Source organism: Typopeltis vanoorti, chromosome 22 (genome assembly GCF_054136105.1).
Source record: "Typopeltis vanoorti isolate ZY-2024b chromosome 22, IOZ_Tvanoo_1.0, whole genome shotgun sequence".
In the NCBI taxonomy this organism is placed as follows: Eukaryota; Metazoa; Arthropoda; class Arachnida; order Uropygi; family Thelyphonidae; genus Typopeltis; species Typopeltis vanoorti.
Window position 1 is genome coordinate 49,252,927 of NC_143570.1, and position 13,977 is coordinate 49,266,903.

General features: G+C 33.5%; 1 long non-coding RNA gene across 6 annotated transcripts in view; it reads left to right on the top strand.

Annotated features, from left to right (window-relative positions):
* The window catches only part of LOC150094407 (uncharacterized), an 849,964-nt gene that overhangs the window by 112,029 nt on the left and 723,958 nt on the right, over window positions 1-13,977 (top strand). For all 6 annotated transcript variants that reach the window (XR_016550250.1, XR_016550249.1, XR_016550254.1 and 3 more), the window contains exons 2-3: window positions 2,487-2,555; window positions 13,400-13,479. This is a non-coding gene — a long non-coding RNA (uncharacterized LOC150094407). The remainder of the gene's footprint in view (window positions 1-2,486; window positions 2,556-13,399; window positions 13,480-13,977) is intronic.

Below are 13,977 nucleotides of genomic sequence, written 5' to 3' on the forward strand. Positions count from 1 at the left end.
AATTTAACTGTCGTTTTCATCATCTGTAAAATAAACAAATGGTTTAGAGTTTTTTGTAATAGTAGAAATTCAAACTGTGAACACAGCCTGGCAACCTCCATATGACACAATCAACACCGACAAAACGTTCATGAATGAATAAACATCAGTCAGCATGTATCGTTAATGGATATCTATATTTGCAGAAAGATGTTCCACTAATGGAACACTATTGTTGCAAAACTTCACTTAGATCCGGTTAGCGTGGGGGCCATACTAGTCATCAGTCAGGTTTTACGATCGTAGCAGAGTTAGAACATTCAATATTAACTCTAGTTACATTAAAAATGAACATGAAAGGCATTGATAACAAACGTATGAAACGATCAAGTAAATATATCCCCTAAATAGTGCTTGGTTTGGACATGTCCAGTGTGGTTATACAGTAGACCGTATAAAGCTATGGTACCGAGTAAACATGTTTATGTATAGCGACTGTAAGGAGAACGTTATTTACTTGTCCAAATTTTGTCCCGTTTATAAAGTGTCAGACACTTAAAGCATTTCAATAATGCTGTGCTGGTTGACCGAGTGGACAGTGCATCTGTTCTCCAACCACCAAGCGGTGAAGTGGAATGGAAAAGTGCCATGTGTAATCTTTAGATCTAGGAAACAGTTATCTAACCTTAGCCTGCGCACCGTGCTTTAAAATGTACGATCGGTTGGGTTGCACAGCTTTTCATGGGTGACATTCGCATTAAAAAGTGTGGGGACTGTGGTTTATGTGCAAATATTTGCTATTTTAGAATGGATTGTTTCGTCGTGATTTCACGAAACTGAACACCGCATTCTGGTCCTGTGTCCAAAATAATCCACAGAAATCAATTGAGTACTAGCATGATAACGATATACTACCACGGATATGGCAATACAATTTGCGGTAATGGGAGTGAAAAGGTTAGATGACCTGATCTGAATCCTATATATAACTATGGGAACAGCTGGAATCGGTTAAGCATAAAAAGGAAAATGTACTATAAAAACTGACCGCTATTTTGGTAAAGATTAGCTAAACTACTTGCTTATTTCCTTCCCGATTTACTCTTTACAGGTATATTCAAACATAATTTAAGAGCCAAGCCTACCACTTCCGGATACTTCAGGATGTACTTACTCGAGTCACTTAGAACAATACCTTCTTTTTGTTTTTATCTTCTTCCTGTGTTACGGCTCACGCTGTTAATTCTGATTTAGTTTAGTTAATGGCCCTTTGATGATGGCCATAAAGAAATTAAAACTTAATTTAAGGAATGCTTCTTCATTTCAGGTCAGCGAACTTATGTTACGACAAGAGGAAGTTTGGAAAGTGATTGTATTAATTTTATCGGTGCCATTTTTGATTCTTTGTTAGTTATACGACGGTAACCTTTTATTAAAGCAACAGTGTCAAACTTGAAAGGTATAATATTAATTCAAAGTACTGTGTTATGATTTTGGACGAAACTCAACATTTTGATGTTGGAACACCACCACCTGCAAACAGCCACATTAAACTTTATATTGGAACACGTCTACGTATAAACGTTCATTTTGGAAGTCATCTTGGAACACATAGTTGAAACATATTTAGGTGTTTACCTAAATATGTTTCAACTCGATGCCTATAGGCAGATGTTTTTTTTTTTAAAAATAAATAACGTATTCCATTTATTAGGTAGCGATGTTATACCATCCTTCGGATACGAAGAGGGATATTCCGATATTCCCTCCGTTTCATAGCTCCTAGAAGGTGAAGAAAACTTTCTCAAATCGAGGAAGAATTTGCTGAAGAGTTAAAAAAGTTACTTCTTTGCGCTACGATTACTCGAAACGCTTTACTTTATTATATGAAAGTTCATCTAAAACCTACAGAACACTTGATTCGGCTATCACCTTGTCGTTAGCCATCAGGAAGTACATATAATTCACCGTATCCAAAGCTTACTGTGGCTGCAGAAAAAGATTGCTAAATGACGTCACACACACACATAGTAGCCTTTCCCTATTCCAGTGTAAGTGCATGCTTACCGTGTTCTACACATTACTATTAACGTGGATAATGTCTAAACGAAACACGTGTTAAAATTAATGACTCGAACTTCTTTGCTAATTCTAGACTTACCTTCTCCCAAAAGGGGAGAAATCTTCTTGCAATCATACCAAGTGTGTAATTTTTTGTCGCTTCTTTTAAATTCCACAGAACGTACACTCAATTTTCATGATTATATTTTTTGCGCTTTGCAGATGGCACTGGATACGGGTCGAGTGCAAGTACACCGAATAAATGTCAAAAATGACTGCGTGTTGTTTGTGTCGTTCCTATTCGATAACTTGAATAAATTCAATACAATTTAACTTACACGAATTAGTTTTTTAATGTATCTACTTGGTAATTTTTAAATTAAAGAATGAATTATTAATGATATTATTTCTGCATAATTAAAGTGCATGTATTTGTTTCATTATAGATAAATAACCTGTTAAGAAACAAAGTGAGAGAGAGGGGCGGGTTTTCAGTTGCATTCGGCCGAAAGGAGGTAAGTTATATCTTTCTAGAATCCTGTTTATTTAGGGGAAATAATTACTTAGCAAAGATAATTTTAAGGATTTTCAGCGAATCAAATTTCTACTGAAAACTAGTTAAATTCATTGTTCACAATATGTGTGAACAATGAATTCTCATTTATTTTGGTACAAAGTTATCAGCATAAGGGTATTCGGTGATATAAAGAAGACACTATTTAAGAAAGAAGTTATTATCATTTACCTTATGATAATTTCTAAAAATATTCCATAATAGCTTTGTTTCTGTAATTTTATTAGTTTAGATAGAGCAGTTTCATTTCGAATGTACTGAACTGTTTTTTACGCTTGAAATTCTGTTTTTTTTTAATAATTTGTAATGGTAATTTACATATTTATTCATCCTTTCTTGTAAAATTTCAAAAGGTTATTTGAAATTCAACTAATATATTAAGGCGTTTTAATCAACAATTATTAAATTGTCCAAAATACTCCAGTTTTCTTTGCTGTTCTCTTCAGCTTTTTGAACTACGTATACTGAAAGCACTTTATTGGTTAATTCATTACAAATCCAATCACTTACAACGCTGTTTGCTACTGCTGACTAATAAAGCAAAGTACTTTTAATTGTTTTGAAAAAACAGCTTTCTGGTATATTCTTGTAACAATAATTACTCAACAACGTCATGCGCGTCGTTGCGATTTTTTTTTCTTTAACGACTGCTAGTATCGCATAATACAGATATGCTCGAGGGGGTTAGGTCCACGTTTACGACAGTAGTTAGAAGATATTTTAAGTCATCTGTGAGTAGTAGTTTATAACTGTGAAGTAGAACACCTTTCCTCTTACATCTTATTAATCTGTGCCCTCAGACGAGGGAAGAAGGATAAAAAAAAAGTTTTCTTATTTATCGGTTAGAGCATATTTTATCCCAGAGAGAGAGAGAGAGAGAGAGAGAGAATTCATGCAGTACAGAATCCATTATCCTCCCTCGTAATTTCCTGGCTCTCAGATAATTTATTGATACTGTAAAAGATAGTTCCGGTTGTTTAGTTACTATTCTCTTCGGAAGGAAGTGCACGCTCTGAACGTTTTACATCCCCATTCGGTTAATGAATAAAAAAACCAAGTAAGGTAGTTTACTACATAATAAAGCAGTCCTAGATGGCAGTTCCTGCATTACTCGTAACGCATAAGTTCATGATTTGCTTTTGTTTGTTTTAATGTGGCTATTAAAGTGTCTTGGGGCGTTTATGATTGATGCTATCACCTGAACTGTGCAGCTTATTATTCCAAAAGGGCTTCAAGGTGAAGTTGGTAAAAATCCGGGTAAATAAGCCACAAGAGTGAGTACACTGTGCAGGCTACTGAGGAGAGGACGGGTTGATCGAAGATCATTCGCGTAAATCGCTTGTTCTGCTTCTTTTTTGTAATCTTTTATGTCTCAATACGAGTTCATCGTATATTTTATTCCCGATTTTTTAAATTGTTTAAATAGTTTTATGTTTAATTCATTCTTCTTTCACGGGGGACGAGGAATGAATGAGAATCCTAACGAACGGAAGCTAGTTGAAATTACTGCAGCTCCTTTGAAGCTTACCTTTTCACTAATCACACGACATATTCGGGCGAAACCGATAAACGTCTTTAATCAGCTTACCGACAGCAACGATTTCCTTCACGTAGAGGAACGAAAAAATGACAATTACAAAACGGATGCGTGAGAGAAGGAAAATAAAGGCATTTAATGAGCGGAAATGAATTTCCTCCACATGAAACGGATCTTTTCTCTTGCAAGGTGACCCCTGAAGGATGCTCGAATAAATTCAAAAAACGGTAAACAACTTCGTCGAGGTAAACAATCAGCAACTGCATCGCGTTTTCAGTGTCGTGTATGACTCACACCCTTAATCTAGTAACACGTACGACCATACTTCAATGATAAAAATCACACGGTATTTTCCCGTGCCTGAATAATTGTTATATTCACTTAACAAACAAACAAAAAATTAAATTTTGTTTTCTATTCGTATAATAAGCACTCCTCGCTACCCATACTTAACTGAGATTAATTCTAAATTTAATTGAAAAAGGCTTCTTTAATTTGTTGAAATTCCAGAAGATGAAGCCAAAATATTGCACTGTAGCTGCTGAAGATAGTATTACATCGTTGTAGTAAAGAAGGAAGAATAAAATCAGATTAAACGTTTGAAGGGGAACCTGCAGGTGAGGTTGTGTACATTTCTTTAATCCGAATCCAAGCGAGGAAATTCTCTTTTCTGAAGATACTTCTGTTGTACCAATAAATTAATCATTAAAAATTCATTACGATCTTTCAGCGTGCAATTTGGAAAACCCGCTCCAGTAAGCAAGGTCTTGTCGACATTTGCGCCATCAAAATCCCATAAAGTTCAAACATTTTTTCGACTTTACAGTAGAGGTGATAACAGCTGTGAAGTTGTAGATTATCGGGCACGCTAGTGATGTGTGTCTATACTTAGGGTATTTGAGATAAGCAAACTGTACGTGGGAGAGGGGGGGAATACAAAGCATATAATAAATCAATCGTCACGGAGAAAGAGGAATGTGTTGTGGTACGCAATCCTACTACGTGGATACGTATGATGCTCCAGTTAATTTAATCCGGTAATAACCGGTAACAACTACTGATTATAGCACGAACGTAATGTTGTCAGTTTGTGGCCGATCTTAGCAAAATGAAGACACTTTTAAATTCTGTTTCGAAGCACCGAAATTCTGTAATGTCATTATTATGCTTAGAAACTCGATTACTCAGAGAAATCCCTGTAGATAAATTGGAAAGCTTTATTCCTGTTAAATGGGCCTAAACCAATTGTCAGCGCAACTAAGATCTAACATGATTTGAAACAACTCCCTCTTCTGTCTTTACCATTATGAGAAAGATGTTTTTCTCTTATTTAAGGACTTCTGAACATTGTTATATGAAATAATCTAACCATCTAAAATTTAATACTAGTTATAAAAATCGCTTATTTATTTTTAGAATTATTCATCGAATTATTCTCTACAACAGAGTTCAAATAAAACAAAATATGGATATTGGTGTGGTTTTTTACACATGCATGTGCGAACTATTTCATTTGGAGAATCAATTTTAATATTTCCTTTTGTGTTTCGTTTGACCGTCATCGTTTTCTTAGTTGTGTAGGGTGAGTAGGAATGAATTCCCTGCATGAAAAGGAATATGTAGCTTGTTTTATTTCGTGGTTTTATTTTTTAAAGATGTACTGTTGTTTGGAAAGTAGATTTGAAATTTTCGTCTTCCTCTACATGCTTTATAATTTCAGTAGTTGCGATGGGTGATTTATTTTAGATGTATTGTTTGTGTGAACAGGTTAAAGATTTCCTTTTCCGAAACATAAATTCTCTTTGCCTTCCCGTCTGAAGAAGGAGCAGAAAAATGTCTCTTTTGTGTTTCCTGTAGTGTGTGTGCTTTGATGTTTTTCTACCTATGATTGATTCGAAATTGATTCTGTGTTTCTCACTGTGTTATTTCCAATTTAATTTCGAGAATCAATTTTTGGTCGTGGTTTTATTTGTTTTTAGATCTATTTTTGTTGTTTTTCGTTTTTAAAAGTAGATTCGAGAATTTCGTTTTCCTTTGGTTGGTTGACCGTTTCGTAGTTATGACTGGTAGTTCATTTTAGAGATGTATTGTTTGTGTGAACATGATAATGGTTCCTAACCCAAAACAATACTAGGTAAACTGAAAACTCAACCATTCTGTCTACCACACAAAAATATTATACATATAGAAATTTTCACCTTCATCCTACAATAATGGATGCACCCGCAAGTGACAGGGAATCCTCCCCCCCCAAGACTAAGGGATACAAAAACATTCCCACTTTCTACACGACTGGGGAAACACTCAGGAGACAATAAGCACATATCTCTCTCTCATCGATCACTTCCAACCCATCTCCCCCCACCCACACACAACAGACTGGTACCTGGGGGCAATGAAGATGAAAGTCTTTCTAGTCAATCCTTTCCCCTATTTTCCAGAAATGCAGTAGACAATTTATTTCCACTTAAGAGTGTATTTAGTTTAAAATTCATTGGGTTATGAATACAATAAGAAAGAAATAACATTGGCGTATATTATAACCTTAAGAAAATCCCCAACAAATGGTGAAAGCCGGCGTGTGTGTGTCGTTTTGTTGTACGGTAGTTTAGGCTCCGATACCACCTTACCTCTATCTAATAACATCTAATTGAACACAGTGATGACCATACCTAGAGATTACATGGAGAAGAAGATAAAAATTGCAGTAGCATAAGCGCCATCGTCGATTAACTGGATTTTGATAATTCCCGTAAGCTATTTCTATTCTATTTCTTTATAACGTATTTCTATTCATTTACTTAATAAAGTAAAATTAATAGAAATACGTTTATATAAACGGTGAAAAAAATGGTCTATATCTCACATAAGAGGACTTTATCCGGGGAAAAGTTGAAACCGAAATAATAAACTATGTATATAATTGATATAATTAAACTTTTTCTTTCATCTTCAGCCTTCAGTAGATGATATATATAAACGCTTGCGAAAACGTTTATCTGGCTGAATTATTTAAGTCAAACTCCAGTTCGACATACTTGCTTCTAATTAACAATGTTTTAATTGTTAGCTGAAGAGATTAACAATAAACATTGTTAGTCCTCTCTAATAAGAGAAATAACACATCAGTGTTAAATCTACGTTTCGTGCAATAGAGATATTAAATAAATGGTTCGTGTCTCGTGATAATAGTTTAAAAGAAAACCTACTTAAATTCATTAATAATGTCTGGAGAAATCAAGATCCCCAAAAAAATGGGAAACTGGAGTAATAATAAATACTCGCAAAAAAGTCCCAAGCACTAATGTGGAAATTACAGAGACATTACTCTCTTAATAACAACTTCTAAACTATATGCAAACATCTTAAAGAACAGGCTAAATAAATATGCAGAAAATTATTTAGAAAGAGAACAGTGTGGTTTAAGATGATGGAGAGGTGCACAGATACATATTTCACAATGCCACAGTAAATAGAAAAGGGGTATGATAACTTGAACAGAAATTTACTCTGGAAAATATTACAAGACGTAATTTCAGGTTTAAACAAACTTGAAATCGCCATCCTCAAAAAAGGTTTTAACTCTGCTATAACACCTGAACAGATACCAAAAGTAGATTTCATCTGCAGTTTGGACAAAGCAATCTCGTTATTACCACCACACATGGCAAATGACCTCAGATTAAAAAGTTGCATAATACTCCTCTCTTCTAGAACTCCATACCAAAACTTCACCTCTCTACAACACGTAATATTTTTCAGAGATAAAATACTTCCTTAATTAAAGCAATGAAACGAGTATATACAGGAGATGTGCATCAAATTTGTAGAAGGAACATTAATCGACCTATAACTATAAATAAAGGAGTAAGACAACGCTGTGGCTTATCCCCAATCCTATTCAACATTTATTTAAACAGAATCTTAAAAGAATGATAAACAACTGTCCAAGATGTAATTAAGTTAAATTAACAAATAATATACAACTAAATACAATACTTTATGCAAGTTATCAAGTACTAATTCAAATTCAGAACATAAACTACAAATTGCTAATAACTATTTAAAGGAAATAGCAAAAAAAAATTAAATGAAAATCTGTGAAACAGAAACAAAAGTTATGGCAATGTGTGGCAAAGCACCATTCAAAAAAGTCAAACTTCTGCTTACCAGTAAAATAATAGAACAAGTTACAGACTTCATGTACTTAGAAAATATAATATCACAATTTACAATACTGATTTAGAATTGTAAGCAAGACTACAAATTTACAATAGAATGAATGGCATAATTAAAAGATAACAATAAGATTCCTAAATTAGCACTAGAATATAAACCTACAGAAAGTGACCGTGGACATACAAGATTAAGATGGAAAGATCAACTTCATCTGCAGAGCAGGAACAGAACATAAAACGTCTCTACCAAAATCGCTCAGACGACGGTTCGTGTCTCCATAGCAACCTGCAACAAGAACTCTGCAAAAAATATATGCATGACTTTTGCTTGGATTCCAGATGAAACTAGTTTCATCTGGAATCTCTCAAAGAAACTGAAAACTTTGAGTTTCTTTGATAGAAGAGGAGAAATATGTATATAGCGGAATTGAGAGGAACGCTGAAAATATGAATTTCTTTTTTATTTATATTAGAAATGGTGACTGGACTGACAATGTGTTGAATGTTTCCTATTAAAACCGGAATACACTGAAATATCAAATATTCATCACAAAGAGCATTTCAATCTCAGGAAGTGAAGAACAACGTGTTTCACCATCAAAGACACTTCGAAATTCGACCGCATCATAATACTGTACCTACATAGTCAATTAATGGCGATAGATTAAAATGATTAATATCATTGATACATACAGAATATAAGTGTTACTATATTATTATTGAAGGGCTGGTAGGTGTGTTCCTTTCTTCTCCACTGAGGGAACGTATTTTGTCATCCCACCGACAAGTCCTAACTAGCCTACAACCCGATTGGTTTTACGTGTTTAATCGATTTAACTTAGAAGTAAATTGCAAGTCGGATTTGGAAAGAAGTGATCATATGGTTAAACGATTAGGATAATTCAAAAGTGTAGCCTTTTGGTATTAAATACGTGGAGAGGGTCACAAAAAGTGGGTTTGGAGATGCATTCCTAAATGTATTATGAATGCTAATTATGTTCTTCTGCACAGTGTTTCTTTTCCTAGGGATTGAAAAAAGTTTCCAAGAGGGGGCGGGTCTCCGTAATATTTTCGTTATACCGCACAACTCTCGTTCAGTTGATAAGACCTTAGAAAGTTTCTTTCTGTCCCAGCGAGGATTCGAACCCAGGTCTTTGCAACATGAATGTACTAGTGTAGTTACATTTGCTTGATAGCCTGTTGGGATGGAAAATTTAAAGTTTTACGATATCATCAATACTGCTTAGCTACGGAAGACTCCTCCCAAGAAAGGGGGCCTATACTGTCTGCTGGAATTTTAAGGATGAATTATTGATGTCACTGCAGAACATTGCATGATTAATTAATGACATCAAGAAATATTCTCTCTCAGTAAGTTCCAGAATGCAGGTTTCTTTTAATGAAGAACTGTAGTAACAGAAAATAAAACTCTGGAGAATAAGATGACGTCATTATTGCAAATCGGTAATTCTTGATAAGGTTACGAAACTGTAGTTAATGCAGATAATGACATGCCGAAACACTTAATTCTATCATTTTATACGGATGGAAATGCAAACGTGGATACCATACCCACGTTGAAAAATGGTGACAAGGCTTAATTTGCCCTGAGAGGAAGTACTCGTTTCAATAATAATGTCACTTGCCCCGAAGATTAAAGATAAGTCCTATTGAAGTTAACAGAATTTTGCGTTTGTTAAACTAATTAATAATTCTGCGTTTGATATTAAAATACTACTTAGAAATTAGTTATTCTCTTATGAGCAGGGAAGCAAAGCCTTAAATGTGATTTATAGAAAAGAATAAATTTTAATTTCAGAAATATTCCAGAGCAATCCTCACCATTAAAAATGCAATTTGTTTTCCCTCCAAGAAAAATGCCCACAATGATAATACGCCTTTGAGATTAAAAGTATACTTTCCGATTCAGATTAAATTATTTGAATTCCATTTAGAGTAATGTAAACTTAACATCTTATTTCTGTTAATTTATAAACTAAACAAAGAATATATTAATTCAAGATTAATCCCCTGTGTGTGTATGTGTGTGGCTTGAAGTTTGTTGTTGCCAATACTAACATCAATTTGATCATCCAAACGTGGTTAGAGCACAAATGTATTCCAAGGACATAAAATGCCAGTTCGCACAGCCACCTTAACGCGGATAACTGTGGAGTGGGGATGAACACGTATAGCAAATTACCTCGAATGAGATGTGATATTATTGGGGAAATTGCGTATTTTCATCATTTAATGGCTATTTAATTACTAAATACTAAATTAATTCACTTAATTAACCACATTAAGTGAATTAATTTGGTGAATTGTAATCATTTCCAGAGAGAGACCAATATGCAAATTAGTGTTGAACGTGGACATGAATTAATCCTGAAGATATTAAACTGCACAAGTGATTAAACTCGTTTAGTATTCGGGGATAATACTTATTTGCCTGCAAGATTTACGTTGCTATTTAGGTATATTAATGAATAAACTCCACTCTTACTAACATTTTATTTTTAAAAAGGTAAATTATATTACATATTACAGTATAACATATCTTAGTCATTATGAAATTTTTTAGTTCTTAGTGTTATTGAAAGTTTATAACTAAAAACGTTTTAGTTATAAACAAAGTAAATATGAAATTTGTGATGTACACGTTTTATATAATAATACTACTATTACTACTAATAATAAATTTGATAATGTGGAACACATGGTTAAACACGTAATACTACTATATCTTAAAGCATACAATAAGTAGTATTTGTTGCGAGTATTATAATGTCTTACAATAAGAATGGTTTTTCTCTCATGAGATCGCTTTGAATTCTTCAAGACTTTTGACCACATCGATGTTAAATTTAACCACTCGTAGTTAAATTTCGTTGAAGGTCTCAATTGCGAGCAAGGGTAAATTCTTAATTGCTTCTTTCAGTATCATTTAAGTTTGTGGATGCTGTTACAATCGTTCATTATTATCTTTGATTGCAATCAAGACTTGGATCCTGACACGAGTATTTCCAAGGCTGTTTGTCTTGTGCCATTTCTTTTAGCGTCTACTTCTTCCAAGTGATCTTTTATGACCTTCTAATGTTTCACTGATCTTGTGGTCAAACAAGGCGATGATACCGTTGCTCCGAATATTTTAAGGTGTCATAGATATATATGGAATAAGTAAATATGTTCCATCACGAAATCGCGAATAATTAGCAGGAGCTCGTGCAAGAAAAATGGACCCACGTTTCGGCATGGTCAATCTTTCTGGTGCACATAGTACTAATGTCTGAAAAGTATAAGTACTTAAATAAATGGTACTGCTGCTGCAGAAGCTTAACAAGTTACTCCTCTGCAGTGTATTTAGGATCCCTCCCTTTTCAGTTATCCGTGATAGTAAAGGCTCTTTCGTAATATAAAAATATGGTCACAAATTGTACACCTGCACACAGTTATATTAGAATGTACAAATTCATTGAAATATAATTCAGCGAATTCTAAATATTTTGGAATGAAAACCAGCGGATGAATCATTGGCTAAGATCTGTCAGTAGATCCCTCTTAGTTGTGGAATTGAATTAGATCCCCTAACCCATCCTCTCCACAGTTTTTTTTTTGTTTCTGTACTAAGAGAATAATGATTTCCAATTGTCTGACTAACGCCTTAATTTTAAATGGAACATTCGGGAGAGTAGCGATTAACCATCATAACTGAGATCTGGGATGGCCAAAAATATAAGTATGTCTCCCCCCCAAAGCATACAATTCAATTTTATGTGATTATCTTAAGAATGTCATTCCGTGCAGAGTTATCATTATTGTTGATTTCTTTACTGATCAATAAATAAAAAAAATTAATAAATAACAATGCGGACACCTGAATGAATACATCTGACTTGATTTCAACCCTAAGAGAGGAAGATTTAATATGTCACATTTCGGAACTGGTTGGTTGTGACCTTCACCTTTCATCTCATCTGTAGCTGAATATACTATTTTCAGGCGTGATTTGCGCGGGAATAATGGACTATTTCCTCCATTTCGTATTCCTAAATACTGTTATACGTTAAGGATATGTTCCTTTTTTTGCCCCTGAGTTGCGATGTTAAGAACTGCAAATTCATCAAAAAGAATAAACCCTGCTTGTTACTCTTTATCTATTTTTATATCTAGTAGTCAGGAATCTTCGGAAAAAGAAGGGGAAATGGTATAGAAAGAGTTCTAGTATTACGTAGCATCTAATCTATATTTTTCTTCTGTTAAGATAACGTCTTGAGTGTTTCCAAAAGCTTGAATCATATTTCAATTGTTATTATCAAAAATTCAATTTAAAAAGGGATCAGATAAAATTTTATATTATAATCATGAATGATTATGATTAAATGAATATGATTATGATCACTCTGCTTGTACACATACATATACAAATTATATATGTATGTGTGTGAGATAAGTTTCTGCATTCTATTCAACTTCATCATCATCAAGCGTATCAAGGATTTAGGCCTAGAGTGGCCTGTTCCTGCCTAGAAGTTATCGTTGAATCTTTCAAGAGGACGTCCTGGTTTTCTTTTTCCTAATGGTTTGTACTTTCAGGCTTGTTTTGGTAATCTTTCTATTTTCATTCTTTGAATGTTCCATCCATTTATGTTTATATTTTTTAATTTTTTCTATTACTGATTCTTGGTTTAATTCTTTCATAATTTCTTTGTTTCTTTTGTGATCAAATAGAGTATACTTTGCAGTTTTTCTCATAATGAACTATTTCCTCCATTTCGTATTCCTAAATACTGTTATACGTTAAGTATATATTCCTTTTTTGCCCCTGAGTTCTCTATTCAACTTACTATACTTAAATTATATTCCATATTAAAGATGTTTTCGGCATTTTTATAATTTAAACAATTTTAACATTAAAAATTAATTTTTTAAAGTACAATATAATTGAAATGTTTATTTTTAATATAATATATTTTATTTTTATTAGTAGATAGCATTTAAAATAGTACTGCATATAATATATACGGGACATTTATCTCCTAATATCAAACCAAACCTCTTTTATTCTAGGTGTGAAACACGAAGACCATCTTCCTATATTTGAATGCATGAAATGAATTTTCTTTGTTTAATCACATCATAGTTCTTTGGTAAGTAATTCAGTTATATTTATTACGACTTACAGACCTCGTTTCTCTTTTACTTACTGTAAATGTGTAAAAAGAAACATTACAGAAAGATATTCGCCAGTTAAGTAAATTAAATGACCAATATCGGGAATGCAGGATAAAATTTCATTATTAGCCGTGGTTTTATTTTTTAGTTCGCATCTCTAAAAAAAGACTAGCAGCTTGTTTTCAGCAGGAAGAAAAGTGACTGTGGAACGTGATACATTTGCAAACAATGTGGATTGCTTTATTTGCCTCTGACACACACACAAATCATTTGCAGAAATTTTCATAGGTTGAAATAGTTTTCAGATAGAAATTTTTCGTCATCGGGAATTTTTTATCCATTCCGATTGGAACAATTTAATTCTTCTTGTGAAGATCGGAGATTTCCAGTTCAGAGCAAAAAATATTCCTTCAGAGAAAATAATGCTGGAAAAATATTATATATTTCATTGACTGTTTAAGATTAATTTAAGA